The following is a 20,927-nucleotide window of genomic DNA, read 5'->3' as shown; positions in this document are numbered from 1 at the left end:
CAGACAGAAGAGTAACAGTATAGCCCTGTGGTCGGCAAACTGCAGCTCGTGAGCCACATGTGGCTCTGTGGCCCCTTGAGTGTGGCTCTTCCACAAAATACCACGGCCTGGGCGAGTCTATTTTGAAGAAGTGGCATTAGAAGAAGTTTAAGTTTAAAAAAAATTTGGCTCTCAAAAGAAATTTCAATCGTTGTACTGTTGATATTTGGCTCTGTTGACTAATGAGTTTGCCGACCTCTGGGTTAGCCAATGTGTGTCCTAGAGTTCGTCCCATTCAGCCCATTTGAAAAATGATCATTTGACACACGAGGAAACCCAGACTGCAAAAAGGTAAAGGATTTGCGCTATGGGGCACAGTATGGCAGTCCTTCAATCAATTACAAATAGAATTATCACATGACCCAGCCATCATGCTTCTGGGTATACATCCAAAAGATTTGAAAGCAGGGTCTCCAAGAGATATTTGCACACCATGTTCTGAGCAGCATTATTCACAATAGCCAAGAAGTAGAAGCAATCCACGTGTCCGCTGATGGCCGAATGGATAAAAAAATGTAGTAGATAAAATATAACGGGGTGTTATTCAGCCCTAAGAAGGAAGGAAATTTTAACTCATCCACAATGTGGATGAACCTAAGTGAAAGGAAACAGTCACAAAAGGAAAAATGCTATATACTTGCACTTATATGAGGTACTTAGAGTAGTCAAATTCATAGAAATAGAAACAGAATAGTGGTTGCTGGCGGGAGCGGGGCCATGGGGAGTCCGTGTTTATAGGGTACAGAGTTTCAGTTTGATGAAAAGTTGTGGAGGTCTGTTGCACAACAATGTGACTATTCCTAACACGATCAAACTGCACACTTAAAAATGGATGTGACGGTAAAAAACACATTACAGGATGTGCCCGAGTCATACAGTCAGCTTGGTTTGTGTCTGAACTGATTTATAGATCATAAACCAGTCTACATTAAGAAAAGCATTACCACATAAATGGAAATTTGAAAACGCCAAGGCCTTGATGGCAGTCACTTCTCCCAGCCTCTGCAGCGTTCCGGCCTGTGCTGGTTGGGGTGGGTCTGTCCATCCACTGTGAGACTTTTTGTTTCTTCAAGTGTGAGGGGATTGCAAGGTAGGCCTTCTGGGCATAATTTTAAGAAGGAATAGGGCCGAAACCGGTTTGGCTCAGTGGATAGAGTGTCGGCCTGCGGACTCAAGGGTCCCAGGTTCGATTCCGGTCAAGGGCGTGTACCTTGGTTGTGGGCACATCCCCAGTAGGGAGTGTGCAGGAGGCAGCTGATCGATGTTTCTCTCTCATCGATGTTTCTAACTCTCTATCCCTCTCTCTTCCTCTCTGTAAAAAATCAATAAAATATATTTAAAAAAAAAAGAAGAAGGAATAGGGATTTTGGAAAAGAGAAATGGTGGCAAAGTAAGTTGTAGAGTAGGTGTTTTAGGAAGGAAGCCTTCAGAGACAAATGAAGGTGGAGAAACATGCCTGGCCATTTGGATTATCCAATTGTGTCTTTTTTGGGGAAAGAGACTGGAATGTTCAGAAACGCAGACCGTGTTCTGCTCTGTTGGGGGCTCCTGCAGGGGCAAGTGTGCTCACCCTGCTTTATCCATCTCCTGGGAGAGAAGAGAGAGAGGTTCCACAGCTGCGTGGTTCTCCTCCTCCTAAGCCCGTGGTCGGCAAACTGCGGCTCGCGAGCCACATGCGGCTCTTTGGCCCCTTGAGTGTGGCTCTTCCACAAAATACCACGGCCTGGGCGAGTCTATTTTGAAGAAGTGGCGTTAGAAGAAGTTTAAGTTTAAAACATTTGGCTCTCAAAAGAAATTTCAATTGTTGTACTGTTGATATTTGGCTCTGTTGACTAACGAGTTTGCCGACCACTGGCCTAAGCCATTCACAGGACTCGGGTGTCACGTGTTCTGAATCTCAGTTCCCTATGGAAAACTTCATGGGCTGGTGGTCATTCTAAACAGTGGTTCTCACCTATGGTGACTCCCCCCACCCCCAGGGGACACACTTGGTAATGTCTGAAATCGGTTTTGATTGTCACAACTTGGAGGGCACCTATTGGCATTTAGTGGTGTTCTGCTAGTGTTGCTGTAAACATCTGACAGGGCACAGAACAGGCCCACAACAAGAATTTACCCTACAAAAAAATGGTCCATACTGACGCTATAAACATTTTTCATCTTAAGCATTTAAGCTACTCTGTTATCTTGTGTTTCTTATCTCTTGGAACTGGAAATATAAATCTCAAGGTCAAAGAATCAGAAACCATTGAATATTTGGATGGAGAAGATCCAGGAAAAACATGTCTTTGTAGATAGGAGGGCCTTCTAGCAAACCAAGGGTAGGAAATACAAGTTAATTGTGCATTACTCATCACTACATCATGGCTCAGTAGATTCCATGGTAACTAAATTATATGAAAATATGAAGAGTTTTATGGTTTTTATTGTGACTTCAGTTCCCAAACATTAAAAAGGTTTCTAACCATAGAGATTTCTAGACCATATTATTGGAGTTGGGAATAGGGTGTGTGTGTGTGTGTGTGTGTGTGTGTGTGTGTGTGTGTGTACACGTACATACTAAAGGGAATGGTATATCATTTAACCGTATATCTGAGCTCTGTTTTAGTGGTGATGGCTTTAATAAAAGACAACATTGAGATGAAGAATTCAGTGGGGCTTTGGTGCTCACTGGGTCTGCCACTTGAGTGTGTCACTTGTGGATGTGGAGAGTTATAATCTGGTATGGTCTGAAGCTGTCCACTGGGTGCGCTGGCTCTGGGGCCTCTGGAAGGTGTAAACCAGCCACTGCCTGGGGCCACCTGGCAGGAGCTGCGGAGAGATCTGCAGGTGGCTGCGATTTGTATTGGGTTAGGTTAGGACAGTGATGGCGAACCTCTGACACGCGTGTCAGTGCCATTTCTGATGACACGCGGCCGCTGAGGCGGCCGCATGCCAAGGATGAAACATTTATGTTATTTAAAATATAAATATCGTGAAATAATGTTTTTTTCCTCAAAGTGACACACTACCCGAGTTATGCTCAGTTTTTTGGCAAAGTTTGACATACCAAGCTCAAAAGGTTGCCCATCACTGGGTTAGGAAGTACCCAGGAGAGACCCCGCTGTGAAGTAAGGCAGGCTGGTGCTAGTGCTGGGTCTTGGGCCACTTTTTGATAGGTTTGGGGCATACTGGTGCCAGCTGCTGCTTGTTTGAAAGATTTTAACAAAGTCTGAAGCCTGAGCAGGCCATTCATATGCAAAAGCTGCTGCGAACAGCTTGGGTGGGGCTGCAAACTGGATAGGATGTGGTCTCAGGGAATCACCAGGGTGGAGCAAACAGTGTGGGCTTAGCTCAGTGGTCGGCAAACCGCGGCTCTCGAGCCACATGTGGCTCTTTGGCCCCTTGAGTGTGGCTCGGCGTTAGAGCCATTTCTTCAAAATAGACTCGCCCAGGCCGAAAACCGACTTCTGCGCATGGGCCACGAAGTTTCAATCGCACTGTACGTGCGCGCCCGCACGTGGTATTTTGTGGAAGAGCCACACTCAAGGGGCCAAAGAGCCGCATGTGGCTCGCGAGCCGCGGTTTGCCGACCACTGGCTTAGCTGATGGAAGCTCAAATATGGCTGCCAGTCAGCTCTGCCATGGGTGGAGGTCCCAGCATAGGAACAATGACCCTTGCCTCTCAGTCTGGGAGAAAGCCACCCCGAGTTCCTGCCCCGATGTCAGGCAATCCGTTTCCTCCCTGTATGTATCTGGGTCCCCCAAAGCCGCCCGGTGCTGGAGCTCAGAGGGGCCGAGTCCTAGTAAGTTCATGAGCTGGCCCTTTAAAAGGAACACCTGGGTCTCCGGCAGCCTCTGTGTCACTCAGCCGCAACCCCCGCTGGTGTTTACAGCCCAAGGTTATGGGGACTTTGCTTCCCAGCTCTGGAACCCTGGGCGTTTGGTGTGGGGCTGGGACCCCTTGCTTCTCACAGTGGGGCTCTGCAGCCTAGATATCCCGCACGATTAAAAAAAACGCCACAGGTGAGTGTCAGACCAGCCTGTTCTGGGCCTCTGCCCCTCCTACTAGTCTCCATGTACATTTTTACTTCTCTAGTTGTAGGATTTCCATTCAGCCAGATTTCAGGTGGTCCTGAAAGATGATTGCTCTGAATTTTAGTTGTAATTTTGATGTGGTTGTGGGAGGTGGTGAGTACCGGTGTCTACCTACGCCACCATCTTGGTTCTCTCCCTTTTGCCATTTTTTATTTAAAATGTGTTTTAAAGTTATAGTTGATAAGTTAAACACATCAGATATGTGATTTGCAATTATTTTCTCCCATCCTGTGTGTTGTCTTTCCACTGTTGATTGTTTCCTTCGATGTGCAGACATTTTTAACCTTGGTGTTGTCTTACTGTCGATTTGTAATTTTGTTGCCTTTGCTTTTCAGTTATATCCAAGAAATAATCACCAAATCCAATGTATAGAAGCCTTTTTCCCTATGTTTTCTTTCAGGAGTTTAATAGTTTTAGGTCTTACATTTAGGAGTTTAATCCGATTTGGGTTATTTTTTTGTGTATGTTGTAAGGTAAGGGTCCAACTTCATTCTTTTGCGTGTGGACATGCGGTTTCCCATCACCATTTGTAGAAGAGGCTCTCCTTTGCCATTGTGTATTCTTGGCTTCCTTGTCAATAATTGGCAGCTGCTTTTGTTTTTCATGTTTTAGAGATGAGGAAATCAAGACTAAATAATGGGCTCAAGGTCATCTAAAAAGTGGCAAAACCAGCCCCCAAGGTAATCACCCAAAGCCTGAGCTTGAACTTTCAAAATTATGGGGAGGGAGAAGTTTATAAACCTCCGGTGTGCCTTTGGCTGAGTTCTTAATTTCATTATCTAGAAAGGAGACGAGGAGGCAAGGCTGGTGGCTTTTTAGGTTCCTAGTGCTTCTGAAGTTCTCTAGTTCTTGGCCTTTCCGGCCCTGCTTGGTATGGTCTTGTTCTGGAACTTGGGACTTGGGTCTGGAGAGGAGATGTAGCTACTCTGCCTTTCAGGAGCTTGTCTGTGAGCACGTTCCCCAGCCCCTGGAGGCTTGAGCCATGCTGCCGTGCGCCAGCTGTCTGTGGGGAAGCAGGCCTGCCTGTTGCTTCCTGTTGCTCCTATTTCAGGCAGCTGTGTATTACCTGATGGGAAATGCAGAGGCCGCTTCCCCTCCCGGGAGTTATGATGGCTTGTGGAACTGTCACCCTGCAAAAATGCTCATCCCTGTTTCCTAATATAGCCTAGAAAGGCAGGTGCAGGTTACTCTTGCTTAAAAGTAAAGAGCATATTTTTGTAACTAATATTTTCAGCAGGATGAAATGGCTTAAGTTTGCAAGTATATGAAATTGAATCACTCAGTTCCTGACTTCCTAGCAGGTAGGAATTCTTAGCTGTTATACTTTAGTAATAATAGGTTTTGGTCTTATCAGATGCTTTCCCATTTTTTATTTTTCCGGCCTTGAATTCTTATAAAGGAAATAGAAGTTTTAACTTTTGTTGTTTGTTTGTGTGTGTGTTGTTGTTTTTTTTTTTTTTTTTTGTAAGGAGAGGTGAGAAATTTAAGTGAACAAGACTGTGGGTAGTGAATTCCAGACCTGAGACTTTCTGGCTGTAAATCAACTTCTGATCAATGTATAAAGGTGGACTCCCAGTCCTGATTTGCACAGTGTCTCTATATTATTGGGTGAAAGATATTTGCCAGTTTCTGGTCTAGAAATATGCTTACGTCCCTGGGGTGTAATTTCAGCTGGAAGGGGGACCTTTCCGAATTTCAATTGCATTTTAATGACTTCACTTCAGGTGGAGGACAGCAGTACATTTTAACACAATGCAAAAGTCTTCCTGAGATAAATCTGAAAAATTTTCCTATGGGAAAGACTTACTTAATAAGTAAATAAATAAATAAATAAATAAATAAAATAAATAAAATATATATATATATATATATATATATATATATATATATATATAAAATCTTAGAACAATGATCTGAAATGTGGTTTTGCTAGCTTTTAAGGTGTCTCTAGTTACTAGTATTTCATTCCTGTGAAACTCTCAAGAGAAATGAGCTTTAATTTCTTTAGGAATGGTGGAGGGCAACGGTATTAAATGCAAGAAGGGAAGGGGCTGGGCGGTGCCCCTCCCAGTGGCTGGAATCAGTGTTTCTGGTTGTACAGTGTTGTCCTCCACACACGCGTTCCAGAGCTATTGTCCAGGAGTGGCCTGTGGGACTCTTACATGTATTCTCATGGGATATCTACTTATTCACTTACATGACATCTCATACCACTTTGGGAATGATGAACTTGGGACTTAAACCTTCCAGGTCACCCATCCTATAGAGATGATAAACCAGATGTAAATGGCTCATTTGTTATTTGACACAAACTCAACTATAATCACAGAGATGACTTTGACCAAATCATGTCACTTTTCAGGACCTCAGTTTCCTTTCCTGTAAAATGACCTGGTTTGACCATACCAGAAGACTTCTAATCTATGGTGATGTTTTGAAAGTTTGAATAGGGATTGGAGCAGTGAGAGGAATATGCTATAAACTTTATTTTTTAAAAAATATATTTTTATTGATTTCAGAGAGGAAGGGAAAGGGAGAGAGAGATAGAAACATCAACGATGAGAGAGAATCATTGATTGGCTGCCTCCTGCACGCCCCCTACTGGGGATTGAGCCCACAACCTGGGCACATGCCCTTGACCGGAATTGAACACGGGACCCTTTAGTTCACAGCTTGATGCTCTATCCACTGAGCCAAACCGGCTAGGGCCATATACTGTATTTTTTTAAAAAAAACTAACCCTAGGAAGTGGATCCTGATCCCCAAGGAACTTACAGTCTAGTTTGGTTGTTTAGCACCATCTATTCTGGATGATGAGATGATCTGTGGGCTGTGACCCCTAGCAAGTCACTCCACATCTCAGGGTTTCAGTTTTCCTATTTGTCAATGGATGGAATTGGAGTCTCAAAGCGTCTTCCTGGGATTAAACTGTCTGATTTCTTCTGGACCCACTGTGGCATCGATCCTGAAACTAGCATATTCGAGGCAGTTGAATCTTGTGGCTGCTGGAGCTGGGCTGCCTGGGTTCGAATCCCAGCTCTTCCAGGGCCAGGGTAACCTGGGGCAGTTCTGTGGCTTCTCCCTGCCCAATCCCACCCCTGTTAACACCGGGCTCATTGGGGGCTAGTTGTGAGTGAATGCATGTGAAGCACTTAACACAGGGCCTGGCCTGGCACATGGTTGAATGCTAAGAAAAGTGGGCTGTCGTTCTGTAAAAAAGTTATCCCTGTCCAGGAAGAGAGTGGTGTTTGCTTTCATGGTAGCTGGCAGGGTGCAGCTTCTCTTGTGGCTTTTCCGACAGGTTGCCTGCCTCACAGGCCGTGCTCACTGTCCCCGTGTTGATTGCCCTGAGCCAGGTGGAACGAGGCATGTGGGTTCCATTACATCACCTGAGTTCTTAATTGGGCGGCGTCTCTTCTGGAGGCATCCGCCCCTCTCCCTACCGCCCACCGTAATGCGTGGGCTCCGTGCTTCCTTGGGTCTGGAATGGCTGATACCTTCCTTACAAAGTGGAGAGTGACCCTGGGGAGGAAGAAGACAAAGCTTTCAGGTTATAAATAACTTCCTGATGAGATGCTCTTGCTATGGGCTTCTGATAATTATGATGGGAGCTGTTGGCTATAATCACCTTTAATTGCTAAGGACCATCGCTATGCTCACGGGCTATCTTTATGCTTTTTCTGTCCTATGCTAGACTTAACACTCTCTGCTCAGGTCTCTAACCAGCAAGTTCTGGTAACCTGAGAGCATTTTGTGGTTCCTGGAGTGGACCTGTGACTCTCATGGGTAGTGTGGCTCTCGTAGTTATTATAGAAAGGGAGGTGGGGAGGAGGATGTGAAGGAGCAGGGAGCGAATGCCAGGGAAATACAGAAACAGGCCTTGATCAGATTGTCTCATAGAGGGTATGCAGTCTGTGTGTGTGTATTAGAGCTGGGGGTGAAGGAGAAAAAACAAAGTGCGTGGAAGAAATAGCTGCATCTTCAAGCCTTGCTTCCTACTGCCTGCCACAAATATGCTACACCAGCTGGGCCCTCTGTCTCCACTCTTAAGGCTTTTGGCTACCTATAGTTACACCTGTCAGGGGTCTCAGAAAAAATCCACAGGTTCCACTTCTACTCCAAATTCTCAGCCAGCTTGCTCTGCCCTGGCGCCTCCCATTCATGTTCATTGCCTGGGGCCTCGCTTTCTTCTCCCCACCCAGTGCCTGTGGGTTCCAGTGGCCTTTTCCTCGGATGCTGTTTTGCTCTCTATTAGCTCTTTCTGGCAGCTGGCCAGTTCTGCTGTTATGGACCGTCTGCTCAGCTCTCAGAACGTTCCTGGGGTCTGGGGCACTGGGATTCCCTTGCCCAGGCGTGAATTCCCACTTTAAGCCACACAAAGTGCTTCGCTGTTACAGCTCTCAGACTCCATAGGGTTATCTTGTGTCTGTGGCTGGTGAATTCACTGGGTTAGACACCGCCCAGTGTTAAGGAGGCTCATGACCACAGCTGAGTCAATTACCGCAGCTCTGTCCCATAATGCACTGCTCTCATCTTGTCCTGTCAATTTGCAAATGAGGTTACTGACTGACTGACCCTCCAGAAGGCAGGGGCTAGGAGCAATGCTCACCCATCCCCATTGCAAAGAACAAACACTAAGACAAAATACAAAATCCCTCCCCTCTCTTCCCTCCTCCCTCCCCCCAAACCCTTCCCACTTCAGGTCATATAAGGTATGGCAGTACATGGAAAATGTATAATAATAATTATAATTAACTTGGCATACTAATGATGATATGGTAATTAGAATCATCATCTCATAAGCAGTCCTGCAAAGGCAGGGTGTTTCAATGTTCTGACCCAGCTGGTTTTAAATGGCTGAAGTGATTCCAGGTCTTTTCAGAGTTTCTTTTTAGCATATTTTACCGTGTTTTGATAGATGGCTTGTTTCTTTGTGTGTGTTTTTGTTGTTGTTTCCAATTTGCATGCCAAACAAAGTATTCACATGTTTCATTGGCAATTGTATTTAGGTTAAAAAAGAAGTATTCCTTTTCCTCGTTGATGTTGCTATTCTTTCATACCTAAAAGGTAAATTGTTACTCCAGCTGAGTTATTAGGCTAAAAAGTACATGCTGATTACTGCACATTTTCTTTAATGAGTTGATTTCAGATTATGCTGGCTCAGTTTTGAACCCATAGGCTGCCATGCTTTAAGAAAAAATGATACGCAAAACTAAAAACTTAGAATACTTTTTTTCAGGTGGGAAGGTGAATTTTTTACTAGTCTATGAATTTCTTTAGCTATGATTATTAAAAAAGTACCCTACTTGTAGCTTTTAGGAGCATATCCATCCATTAAAATCTCACACGTGTATCCTCTAATGCCAGATATTTATTCTCCACCAGTCACAGAATCTGGCCAAAAAGTGCCTCTCCTCCTTTCGAGTTTTCTCCTTTTTTTTTATTTGGCAGCATCTGTGATTTTAATTTGAGGGCTATTAATCATTTCATTTCCACATAAGCTCCAGGTGGCGTATGCTTCTGAGATGCACAACTGCCTGCCGTACAAAGCAACATAAAGCTTTGAGACTCAGGCACCATCTCTTCAGTCAGTTGGATATTAATAAACGTTGGTATTTGCTGAAGGGGGGCAGCATGGGAGACTGGAAAGGAGTTGGGCTGCAACCTGAAGCTTGAGCCTTGGTGTTCGATGCGGTCTGGTCTCGCCACTTAATCACCCTGTGCTCTTGAGCCACCCAGCTGTTCTGATTCATCTCATTCACTGGCGAATAATGGCTTGTCCTCTACCTCGGTGATACATGTGGCAATAAGATGAAATGAGAGAGCTGAAGACAATGTCCCTTCACTCATCAGAGGTTCATGGACATACACTCTGTGCTGGATGCTGAGGTATGAGGTATAACTGTCTACTGGGGAAGACAGATAATATACAAGTAAAGGGTAATTACAAATCATGCTAAGTGCTGTAAGTAAAGGAACCCACTTGGAATTGCATTTGGGAGAAGGTATTTAAATAAAAAGATCCTTAGAGGAAGCCATGTGTAAGCAAAGGCTTAAGGGACATTTGAGAACTGTGACATGGAAAATGGAACATCAGTTCAGAATTCTGATATCAAAAACCTTGGAATGGCCTTCTATCCCCCGCCAATTGTGTTTATTTATTTTGTTCTTTAGATTCCCATATAAATGAAATCATATTTGTCTTTCTCTGACATTTCTCTGAGCATAATACCCTCTAGGTTCATGTACGCCAATGCAAATGGTAAGATTTCATTCTTATTTACGGCCAAGTAATATTCCATTGTATATATGTACGGTAGCTTTTTTACCACTTGTCTGTAGATGGGCACTTGGGTTGCTTCTATGTCTTGGCTGGTGTAAATAATGTAAATAATTCTAACCAATGAAAATTGGGTAGAATGGGCTTTTTAAATATGTCTGATCATCATAAAAATGTAGCTTCCTGGAGCCACCTGTGCAGAGGGTTCTGCGTTAGTAGGGCTGTCTATGGTCACGTCCTTGAATCTGTACTTTCTAAAAGCTTCCCAGATGATCCCGGGACACTATTGTCCGGGAGAAATCCTGGTCAGAAACAACAATTTCCAAGGAATGGCCACGGCCTGGTCTTAGGTGTTGCTTCCCATCGATGTGTGTGGTTCCTACCTCATTCTCCACCTTCCTGAAGCTTCTGTGATACCAGGGTCTGGGCTTCCCCATCCCTGTTGTGGAGCTGGTCCCAGTTCCCAGCAGGTGTGTTATATGGGGGGGGGGGGGGGGGGTGGGGGGTGGGAGGAGACTTCTGGATTCTATTTAAGTGGGGGAAGGGAGCTCTGCTTACGGACATTGGAATTCTGGTTAATAATGTTCAGTAGACTGGTGGGTTGTTTTGGAAATCCGAATGCTTTTTGTAACTCTGCCTATTGGAAACATTCCGAATTCTAGGAAAGTAAGCCTGGAGAGTCCTCGCGGCAGAATTCATTGCCCTTTTGCCCTCTGCCTAGTTTTAATAAAGCTTTAATGGATTTTAACACCTATTGAATATAATCAAGTAGTTTTAAATATTGATTTTTTAGAGAGGAAGGAAGAGGGATAGAGAGCTAGAAACATCTGAGAGAGAAACATCGACCAGCTGCTGCACACCCCCCACCGGGGATGTGCCCGCAACCAATGTACATGCCCTTGGGAATCGAACCTGGGACCTTTCAGTCCGCAGACCGACGCTCTATCCACTGAGCCAGTAAATATGGAATTAGTACTAGCTCTGATGGTGGGGTCCTTGAGTCAGAAGGAACTGGGAGCCTGTCTCTCTTTTCTCTCTCCCTCCTGGGGTTTTGGGGAGGCCAGTGGCAGCATGTTTGAGAACGTAGAGTAGCCCGTGAGAGGCTGTTAGGCATTTTGTTTCTGCTCTGTGCTCCAAGCTGTACTGTACAAGGTTAACATTAGCAGTCCGGTAGAGTTTAGTGGCTGGTAGGGTGTGGCCAGTGGCCAGTATTCCTTTGGAGCGCAGCCTGTCCTGAAGAGGAGAAAGGTCGGGGTAGTGATTCTTAGGTGTCCCGGGGGGTGAGCTCCAAGCCACCTCTTATGCCCAGCAATGGCTGCCTTTGGGACCCCCAAAGCTTGAGGACGCCGGTTGCTTTTGGTGAGAAGGAGTGAATACATGGATTTATCCTCATGAAGCACCTGTGCCTGTGAGGGCTCACCCTTGCCTTCACGCGGCTGAACCCGGAAACGACCAGGTTTCTCTGACAGGAGGGCCTTTGGGTAGGGCGAGGAGCTCACAAATAGGACCAACCCTCCTATTCATCCCTCCCCCCCCTCTGCCCCGAGGCTGCCTCACCTCTGTTTCTGCCTCATTCCCACACTCATCCTGAGGCCTAGGAGTGGGCTGGTAGCCTCCCGCCCCGTGTGCTAACACCTGTGGAACAGACAACTCCTTCCCTGGTTCTCTTTAAGCCAGGCGGCAGTTTGTAAAAGACATCCACAAACACAGAGAACGACAGGGACATAAACTCCGGAAATACAAGATGCGGATTGATTTCTAAGGGATAGATTTCAGATCCTAAAAATTGCCTTGCTTCCAGGCCTGGTTTTATCCGACATCCTCTCTTGGGAATTCTAATGTCCACTCCCAGAGGACAGTGAGAAACGCACACACACACCTGGCAGGGATCTCATCCACCCTGGTCTCGGACCTGCTTCACAAGGAGACACTGTCTTATAACCATCCCCCTTTCCTGCAGCAAGATTCCTGCATGTCAGGATTCCTTCCCGGCTGCTTCCTCCTTTCTCCTTCTCCCCGACAGGGAGGTGAGGAGGTGTGGGGGACTCACCTGGCTGGTGGAATCCCTTGAGAGGCATAGGATGGTCTTTTAGCGAGACCCGTGGGTACCGCTGAAACCAAGGGACAAGCCCAAGACGCCAGATGGCAGGTTTGGGAGAGAACAGGTGAGGGAGCGTGCAGAAATGTGCAAGTCCCGGTCTTCTTTCACTGACATTGGAGATGATAAGATGAGATGAGACACATCAGCTGATGACGGTGCAGGCCCTGTCATTGGATGCTGTCCAACTCCCAAGAGGGTGATAGCCTTTTTGGCCTGGGATGGTAGACATGGCTTGTGTAGGAGTCCACCTTGAGCCCAGGGCAGGATTGGGCTGGGCCAGTGGTCGGCACACTCATTAGTCCACAGAGCCAAATATCAACAGTACAATGATTGAAATTTCTTTTGAGAGCCAAATTTTTTAAACGTAAACTTCTTCTAACCCCACTTCTTCAAAATAGACTCGCTCAGGCCGTGGTATTTTGTGGAAGAGTCACACTCAAGGGGCCAAAGAGCCGCGGTTTGCTGACCCCTGGGCTGGGCCAAAGAGGGTGAGAGGGTATGAGGGAAACAGAAGATGGGGAAGTGGGAAAAACACGGCGTGGAGCGTGACGGCGTGTTTGGGCTGGACTGTGGAAGGCCTAGAAGATGCTGTTATTTGTAAATGATATTTATATGGCAGGCTTTTTGATTCAACAATGCTAGCTTGATTTGGCATCGTCTAGTAAAACTTTTGTGAAAAATTGCCCATTGTTCATAGTCAGTTAACAGGAAGTGAAAATAGATGAAAATGAGAGTGTACAAATTATTCTCTGGACTGTTTCTCAATATTAAGACTCATTTGGGTTTTTGGTGTTACCACTGGGAATATAATCAAGGGATTAATTCATGATGAGAAAGTCTTTCTCTGTGTGTTTCTTATTTTGAGGAACCCAATCTTTGTTAGTGAGACCTTTAATTATTCTAGGGTAACTGATTTTTCTAAGCTATAGCATACAGTAAAATGGTCCTCAAATGTGTTGGGGTAGCTATTAAATTAAACAATTCTCAGGGGGAACATTGTGTGTTAATTGGGCTTTATTTCCACGGTAGGGAAAAGCAGTATGCTGCCATATGTAATTCTAAGACTCTAAGGCAATTTGAGACATTAGTCCATTGCCCTGCAAAATGCTCAAAGCACCTTAAGGGAGTTGCTCACAAATAATAGAATTCTAGAATTTCCTGGGCGGAATTTATCTTAAGGATAATCTAGACCAGTGGTTATCCAGCTTTAGTGAGCATCAGAATCTCCTGGGGGGCTTACTCAAATCCAGGGTCCTGGGCCCCACCCCTAGAGACTGAAGGAACAACAGCTGCTGGGAAAATAATTATTTTAAAGAAAACATGCCAGCTGGCAGCCTGCCTCCCCCTCACATGGATATTTCCTAAGGAATTCTGTTGTTCATGGGAGCAGCTAAGTTTAAAGACTTGGCTAAAAAATGAATGAATGAGTATAGGTTCTAGTGTATGTGTTCAAATTGATATGCATTATATAAGCACACAGTGCAAGATGCACTATACTGCTACGTGGTGGTTAAGGTCCCGGGTCAGGCTGAGTTGCCTGGGCTCAGAGACCAACGCTTTGTTACTCTGGGCAGGTTTCTTAAGCTCTCTGGGTTCTAGTTTCTCTATCTGCAGAAAGAAATAAGAATTGTACTTATCTCATAGGGTTGTTATAAAGAATTCGTGCACGGGTGGGGTCCAGCCGGCCCGCCTTGATTGGGGCTGATTGGGGCCAGGCCAGCCAGGGGGGAGGGGCCGAGGGAGGTTGGCTGGCCGGCCCTGCCCCCAATCGGGGTGGGGGTGGGCGATTGGGGCGCAGTGCTCGCCAAAGCAACTGGTTGTTCTGGTCGTTCCAGTCGTTCTGGTGTTCTGGTCGCTTGGCTTTTATATATATAGATAACTTTATTAATGAATGTTAAGATATTAGACTAGCACTTGGAACGTTCTAGGCCAGTGGTCGGTAAACTGTGGCTCGCGAGCCACATTCGGCTCTTTGGCCCCTTGAGTTTTTAGCAAAGGCCAGCTTAGGAGTACCCTAATTAAACTAATAACAGTGTATCTACCTATATAGTTTAAGTTTAAAAAATGTGGCTCTCAAAAGAAATTTCAATTGTTGTACTGTTGATATTTGGCTCTGTTGACTAATGAGTTTGCCGACCACTATTCTAGGCAGTCAATAAAGCTTAGCCATTTTCCCCCTCTCTGCCTCCTCCCTCCCCCTCTTATTATTTTTTAAATTTTTATTGTTTTGTTATTATTTTTGACTTTTAAAAAAAGACTGACAGGATAGACACAATGTTCAAGTAGTCATCTTTGGGTAGTAGGAGTCTGAGTAATTTTTATGTTTTGGGTTCTTTTCTTTAATATCAATTTTGCAGTGAACTTGAGCTGCTTTATAATTAGAAAAATACTACTTAAAGTAGTATATTTACTATGATTATTTTTCAAAAGAATATATGCCAGTATTCACGCCACATCCTATGATTTTTGGTCTGACTGTTCTGCGATCTGTTTCTGTTGAGTTCTCATCTGCTCTGAAACCAACTTTCTGCCTTAAATTTTAAATTTTGTTAATGACCCTTTCCTTCTCTTGGCCACGTGTTGTGGAGACCAGTGAATCTTTTGGTCTCTTAGAGTTTATAAATTCTTTCTCCTAAATGTCTCTCACACCATTGTCCAATGGCCCAGCCTAGTTCAGATCCTTACCACGTCATGCCCGGACTATCGGGTTTTCTTGTCCATTGTCTCCTTTTGATCCTTACATAGTGCTGCCAGACTAATGTCCATTTTGATTGTGTCACTCCTTTGCCCAAACACTTTGAGGGGCTCCTCAGGTGACTGAGGATACAGTCCAATTTTCTAGATTGATACAGAAGATTTCTCAACATTTGCTCTCTCCCTGCTCTCCTAAATATTCCATCTTTACCTGATTTATGGTCATTTCTTACTGTATTTTGGAACGAGTGTCTTCACCTTCCTGTCTCCTTTATGTCCATATTTTACTCATCCTTGAAGAGTTTGCTTAAATACATCCTTGTCCAAGGTTGTTCACATTTTGGCCTTTGTAAATTGCAGTGGCCCTTCTCTGTTCATTGGCAATTCATCACACACTGGCTTCCAATTTTTTTGTACTGAAATGATATTAATCTCTGTGTCTTTTAATATTTCATGTGCTTATCTCCTTTTCCCAACTAAATTGTAGTGTTTCTGAGGGCGCTCACATTTTTTAACTCCCAGGGTCCTGAAGAGGATGGGTGATATAAAAGATATTGATTGATGACTTCATTTATTCTTAATATTTAATAAAAATAGATGCTAGGGAAAAAAAGCCTGCTTAAAAAAGAAATAAGAAAAGAGAATGTCAATTTAGATATTTCCCTTTTTGTCTTTATTTTTGACTTTGCTGCTTAGAATGTTGTTTATCCTGATAGGCTGAGCTTTTTTTAATGGTCAGATCAGTATTTTCAAGCCTTCTGTAATTTACTGATAGGAAAAGGCCATCAATTTGTTGATTATAGCATTATTTATTTATTTTTGTTGTTAATCCTCACTAGAGGATATTTTTTCCATTGATTTTTAGAGGGAGTGTTAAGGGAGAAGGAGAGAGAGAGAGTTTCAGAGACATAGTATTTAGATGGATTGACACTGTTTGGTGTCCCTAAATTCAGTATGAGCGTATTCCATGATCATACTAAACTACTTAACTAAAATCCTTGTCTTATGGTCTGCTTTTTATTTTTTACTCTTATTTAGCATTTATTTGATGCTGAATTTACTCCCGGACCATAGTTTTGTTTCTTTGGTTTCTTCTGGGATATCTTTTCCTTCTGTGCAGCCTCCTCTTCTGGTTCAGGAACAGTCTGCTCTTTTGCAGTAAGATCCTCTCAGTGTGGCAGGCAGAGCTCAGGCTTGGGTCCACCCGCCCAAGAGCCCTGTAAGTTCTGCGCTACGTCTGGGGAGCTTTGTTCACCTGGATGTGCTCAGTGACCAGAGAACCGACACCTAAACCCTTAAGCCCAGCACTACTCTCTGCATTTTTAAGTACATGCAGCAAAAAATGCAACACTCTTTTTGGGCCGCTGACCTTATATCCATCCCACTGTTTGGCCTGGGCACACCTACCAGCTCCACCATTGTAATGACAGATGACAAACATGGCTTCTGTAAAGTGACATCCTTCAGATACTTGTGGCTTTTCGGATATCATACCCTTAATGGCCTGGGCAGTTTCACCACTGTCCTTAAAGTGAACATGAAGATTTGGACCTCTTGATTTGCATTGTTTTGTGGGGTTTTCTGGGTCAAGTGAATAGTGAACCATTTTCAGAGGTCCCCTCAGGCCGCTTTTGGGAAGAGCTGTTAGGGTCAGCTTCTGGGGGAACCCAATGTAAGTCACTTGCTATGGCAAAGACTTACATATTCGTGAGAAGATACTTTCAGATTGCACTGAGACTATGTTTTTGGTTGGCATGCTGCCCTTGTTCTGTAATTAAGATGCACAGCAGGGGAGCATCTTATTCAAATAATAAAATGATCATGCATTATGTTATTATAATATATGGCTCATTGTTTAAATGAGTAATAAAAATGATAATTCCATGTGTAATCAGTTTATACTAAGGTTGTTAGAGTGAACTGTTCACTGGAGGTGTAAGGGGTTGTTATCATCACTCTAGTCTCGTTTATTATAATGTTTGTGACTCTTGGAGTATCCTGTTTATAAACGAATCCCACGAGATATAATGTGGGCTGGCACTTTTCCAGCTGAGCCGGCAGCGTTCGGATGAGAACTGATCCCAATTACTAGGGTAAATGTGGAGTAAACAAGGGAGGAGCCTGGATCCCTTAAGCTGCTGGTAGTGACCATGGCCTAGGACAGGGGTGAGGTTTGCACAGGTCTCCGTCTGCTGCTTCTGGACTCAGCACTTACTATCCAGTTCAATACGAACACTCGGAGTCCTTTCACGGCCTTGTATTATTTTTTTTAAATCAAGTTTTTTTCTCGTGGTGGTCATTAGAATAAGCACACATTGTATAATTATGGGCTAAGCATACAGAAATTCACTGAAGAAGCAAAGCTGCCCCAGAGGGATGATTGTCAACATATAATTTTGGTCAAAGGAGCAGAACTGGTGAATAACCTAAGGGTTGATCCCATGGCTTTCTAAATCTCCTGAAATAATGGAAGTTAGATGATCTTTTTTTTTTATTGTTTAAAGTATCACATATGTCTCCTTTTTCCCTGATTGACCTCCCCCCGCCCCCAAAGTCAGGTGATTTAAAAAAAACACCTGCCTCTTGACTTACTATGCAGAACTTATCATATTAAATCCTATAATCAGAAGGATAGAATAATGTTCAAAAAGTGAAGGCTGGTCAAATACAGGGCTAATAACAATTTGGGCTTAGTTTACCATTTAGGGAGGTGTTTTATTGATTTACTTAATTTTTTATTTTATTTTACTTTTTTATTGAATTGATTGAGGTGACATTGGTTAATAAACTTATATAGGTTTCAGGTGTACAATTCTATAATATGTCATCCGTATATTGTATTGTGTGTTCACCACCCTAAGTTTCCTTCTGTCACCATTTATCCCCTCTTTACCGTGTTCTATTCCCCGCCACCCCGCTCCTGGTGTTTTTTAACTGGTTGAGTGAAACACCCTCTTGAGGATCCATAGCTGGTGCCTGACATCCGTTCTCAGATGCCAGCTCTCAGAATAACAATTGCAAACATTTTCTACTGCTACTACTCTTCTCCTATTAATTTTACATTCTATTAATAACTCTGAAATCCAAAAGTTAGTTGTGCAACCCATTTGATGGCAGAATTAGACCTGATCTGATAGGGAGCTGGTTTTTAAATCACACTTAGTATGAATAGTCATTCATTTTTTTGCAGTAGCAATAGAATGGTTGATTTTGGAGTACCGTTCCACATTCCACTGAGGGAGTTACACAGTATACAGTATCATTCATCCTTTTAATTTTGTGAAAGGTGATACATTCTTTTTTAAAAAATATATATTTTATTGATTTTTCACAGAGAGAAAGGGAGAGGGATAGAGAGCTAGAAACATCGATGAGAGAGAAATATCGACCAGCTGCCTCCTGCACACCCCCCACCGGGGATGTGCCCGCAACCAATGTACATGCCCTTGACCAGAATCGAACCTGGGACCTTTCAGCCCGCAGACCGACGCTCTATCCACTGAGCCAAACCAGTTTCGGCTGGTGATACATTCTTAATTCCAAGACACATTCAGCCTTGAATTTGGGCTCAGGGATTGTGGACCCAAGTTCATGATTTTATCTCATACGGACAACCTGGGTGAATTGCAATGCCCTGTAAGCAAATGCAGATGCTGGTGGCTAGGGCTGTCTATGCAGCGAATGGCTTCTTTCAGGTCAGCGGTGGCTACAACTCAGTCATGATCATCACGGGGCATAAAGAAGTTAGATATTTGAAGCAAATCTGTGTTAGGGCATTCCAGAAAAACAGAACCAATAGCCACTGGTTGATGTTTTGCTCTCACATCTATGTTTCTCTTTCTCTCCCTCTCTCTTCCTCTCTCTCTAAAAATCAATAAAAAATATTGAAAAAATGCCTGTAGGAAGTATCTGCTTTCTCTCCTCCCCTTCCCCCACTTACCATATTTGCTGATTGGTGAAACTTTCTGATAGTAGCTGAAAATGGAAGGATTGGATGGGCTTCAAAAGACCGATAAATCTGTATCATGGACAGTGAACTAAAATATAAAAAAGAGTTGCCTCATAGCAAATGATATTAGTTATTCAGGCCATCCCTGATACAAAATGTAGAACTCTTAAAAGAAGTATAAGAGAATTATACAGAATTCAAAGCCATTTTTTCTGATCAGCATTGAAATTTTTATATTCTAGCTTCTTTGGTATTTTCAGAAAAATATTAGATTCACATTTTGAAATATTAAATATTATATAATAGTTATATTATCTCTAGTCAGCAGGTTGCAGAATTAATGCTTTGTAAGTGATGAGATTACTCTAGAAATGTCCTTGAGAACTTGATAAAGTGTGTGAGTAAATTTGAAAACTTAACATAGTAAATTTATGAAGGCATCTTTAATAACTTTGCTCTGAAAATTATAGTAGCTCCTATGACAATTCAGGATTTTCTTTTCTAAATATATATTTTTATTGATTTCAGAGAGGAAGGGGAGAGAGAGAGAGAGAGAGAGAGAGAGAGAGAGAGAGAGAAACATCAATGATGAGAGGGAATCATTGATTGGCTGCCTCCTGCACTCTCTAGTATCAAGCCTGCAACCCGGGCATGTGCCCTTGACTGGAATCAAATCTGGGATCCTTTAGTTCGTAGGCCGACACTCTATCTACTGAGCCAAACCGGCTAGGGCAATTCAGGATTTTCTTATTAAAGTGGGACTTAGGGTTGAGATCTCTTATGTATTATTTGGCAGTTGCATAAATTAATATCTTTCTACTGGGAGAACACTAATGAGTGTGTGTTTTTTTCATGGTTTGAGTTTGGTATTTGTTATGTAAAGTGAAATTTCATTTGTGGTTTCATTCAAATCACCCAGGAGGCCATGTGGTATCTTATATAATAAAGAGGTAATATGCAAATTGACCATCATGCCCTTGCACAAGATGGCCACCCCCATGTGGTGATAAGATGGCTGCCACAAGATGGCCGGCAGTGGAGGGCAGTTGTGGGCGATCAGGCCAGCAGGGGAGGGCAGTTAGGGGTGACCAGGCCAACAGGGAGGGCAGTTGGGGGTGACCAGGCCTTCATGGGAGGGCAGTTGGGGGTGACCAGGCCTGCAGGGGAGGGCAGTTGGGGGGGACCGGGCCTGCAGGGGAAGGCAGTTGGGGGGGATCAGGCCTGCAAGGGAAGGCATTTGGGGGGGACCGGGCTGGCAGGGGAGTGGTTAGGCATTGATCAGGCTGGCAGGGGAGTGGTTAGGGGGTGATAAGGCTGGCAGGCAGAGTGGTTAGGGGCAATCAGGCAGGCAGGCAGGCGAGTGGTTGGAAGCCAGCAGTCCTGGATTGTGAGAGGGATGTCCCAGATTGAGAGGGTGCAGGCTGGGCTGAGGGACCTCCCCCCTGCCCCCCGGGCCTCTAGTAAAGTATAAATGTTTGCACTCTGGAGTCTGATGGACTTGGTCTTGAATCTACCACTTACTAGGTTTGTGACTTGGGTATATTCCTTAACTTTCAAAGGTCAGAATCCTTCTGTCAAGTGGGAACTCATTACATTTACTGCTCAGTTATTTTGTTGGGAGAATTAAGTATTGTGTTTAAAAAGCACAGAGGAGGCACTTAAAGTATTAGATTTCTTCTTCCATTTCTCTCTCTCCTTAAGTCTTCTCAAATTCTTATTGGAACCACCATTTAGCCCTTATCATAGAAGGTCTTATTTTGGTAATTATCTTTTCTTGTGTGTTTTGT

General features: G+C 43.9%; 1 protein-coding gene across 1 annotated transcript in view; it reads left to right on the top strand.

Annotated features, from left to right (window-relative positions):
* Positions 1–20,927, top strand: part of SLCO5A1 (solute carrier organic anion transporter family member 5A1) — a 102,738-nt gene that overhangs the window by 8,754 nt on the left and 73,057 nt on the right. The window lies entirely within an intron of this gene.

The sequence above is a fragment of the Eptesicus fuscus genome, chromosome 19, assembly GCF_027574615.1.
Source record: "Eptesicus fuscus isolate TK198812 chromosome 19, DD_ASM_mEF_20220401, whole genome shotgun sequence".
Lineage (NCBI taxonomy): Eukaryota > Metazoa > Chordata > Mammalia > Chiroptera > Vespertilionidae > Eptesicus > Eptesicus fuscus.
The sequence above is the reverse complement of the archived record's forward strand: the minus strand, read 5'-3'. Positions and strand labels throughout refer to the sequence as shown.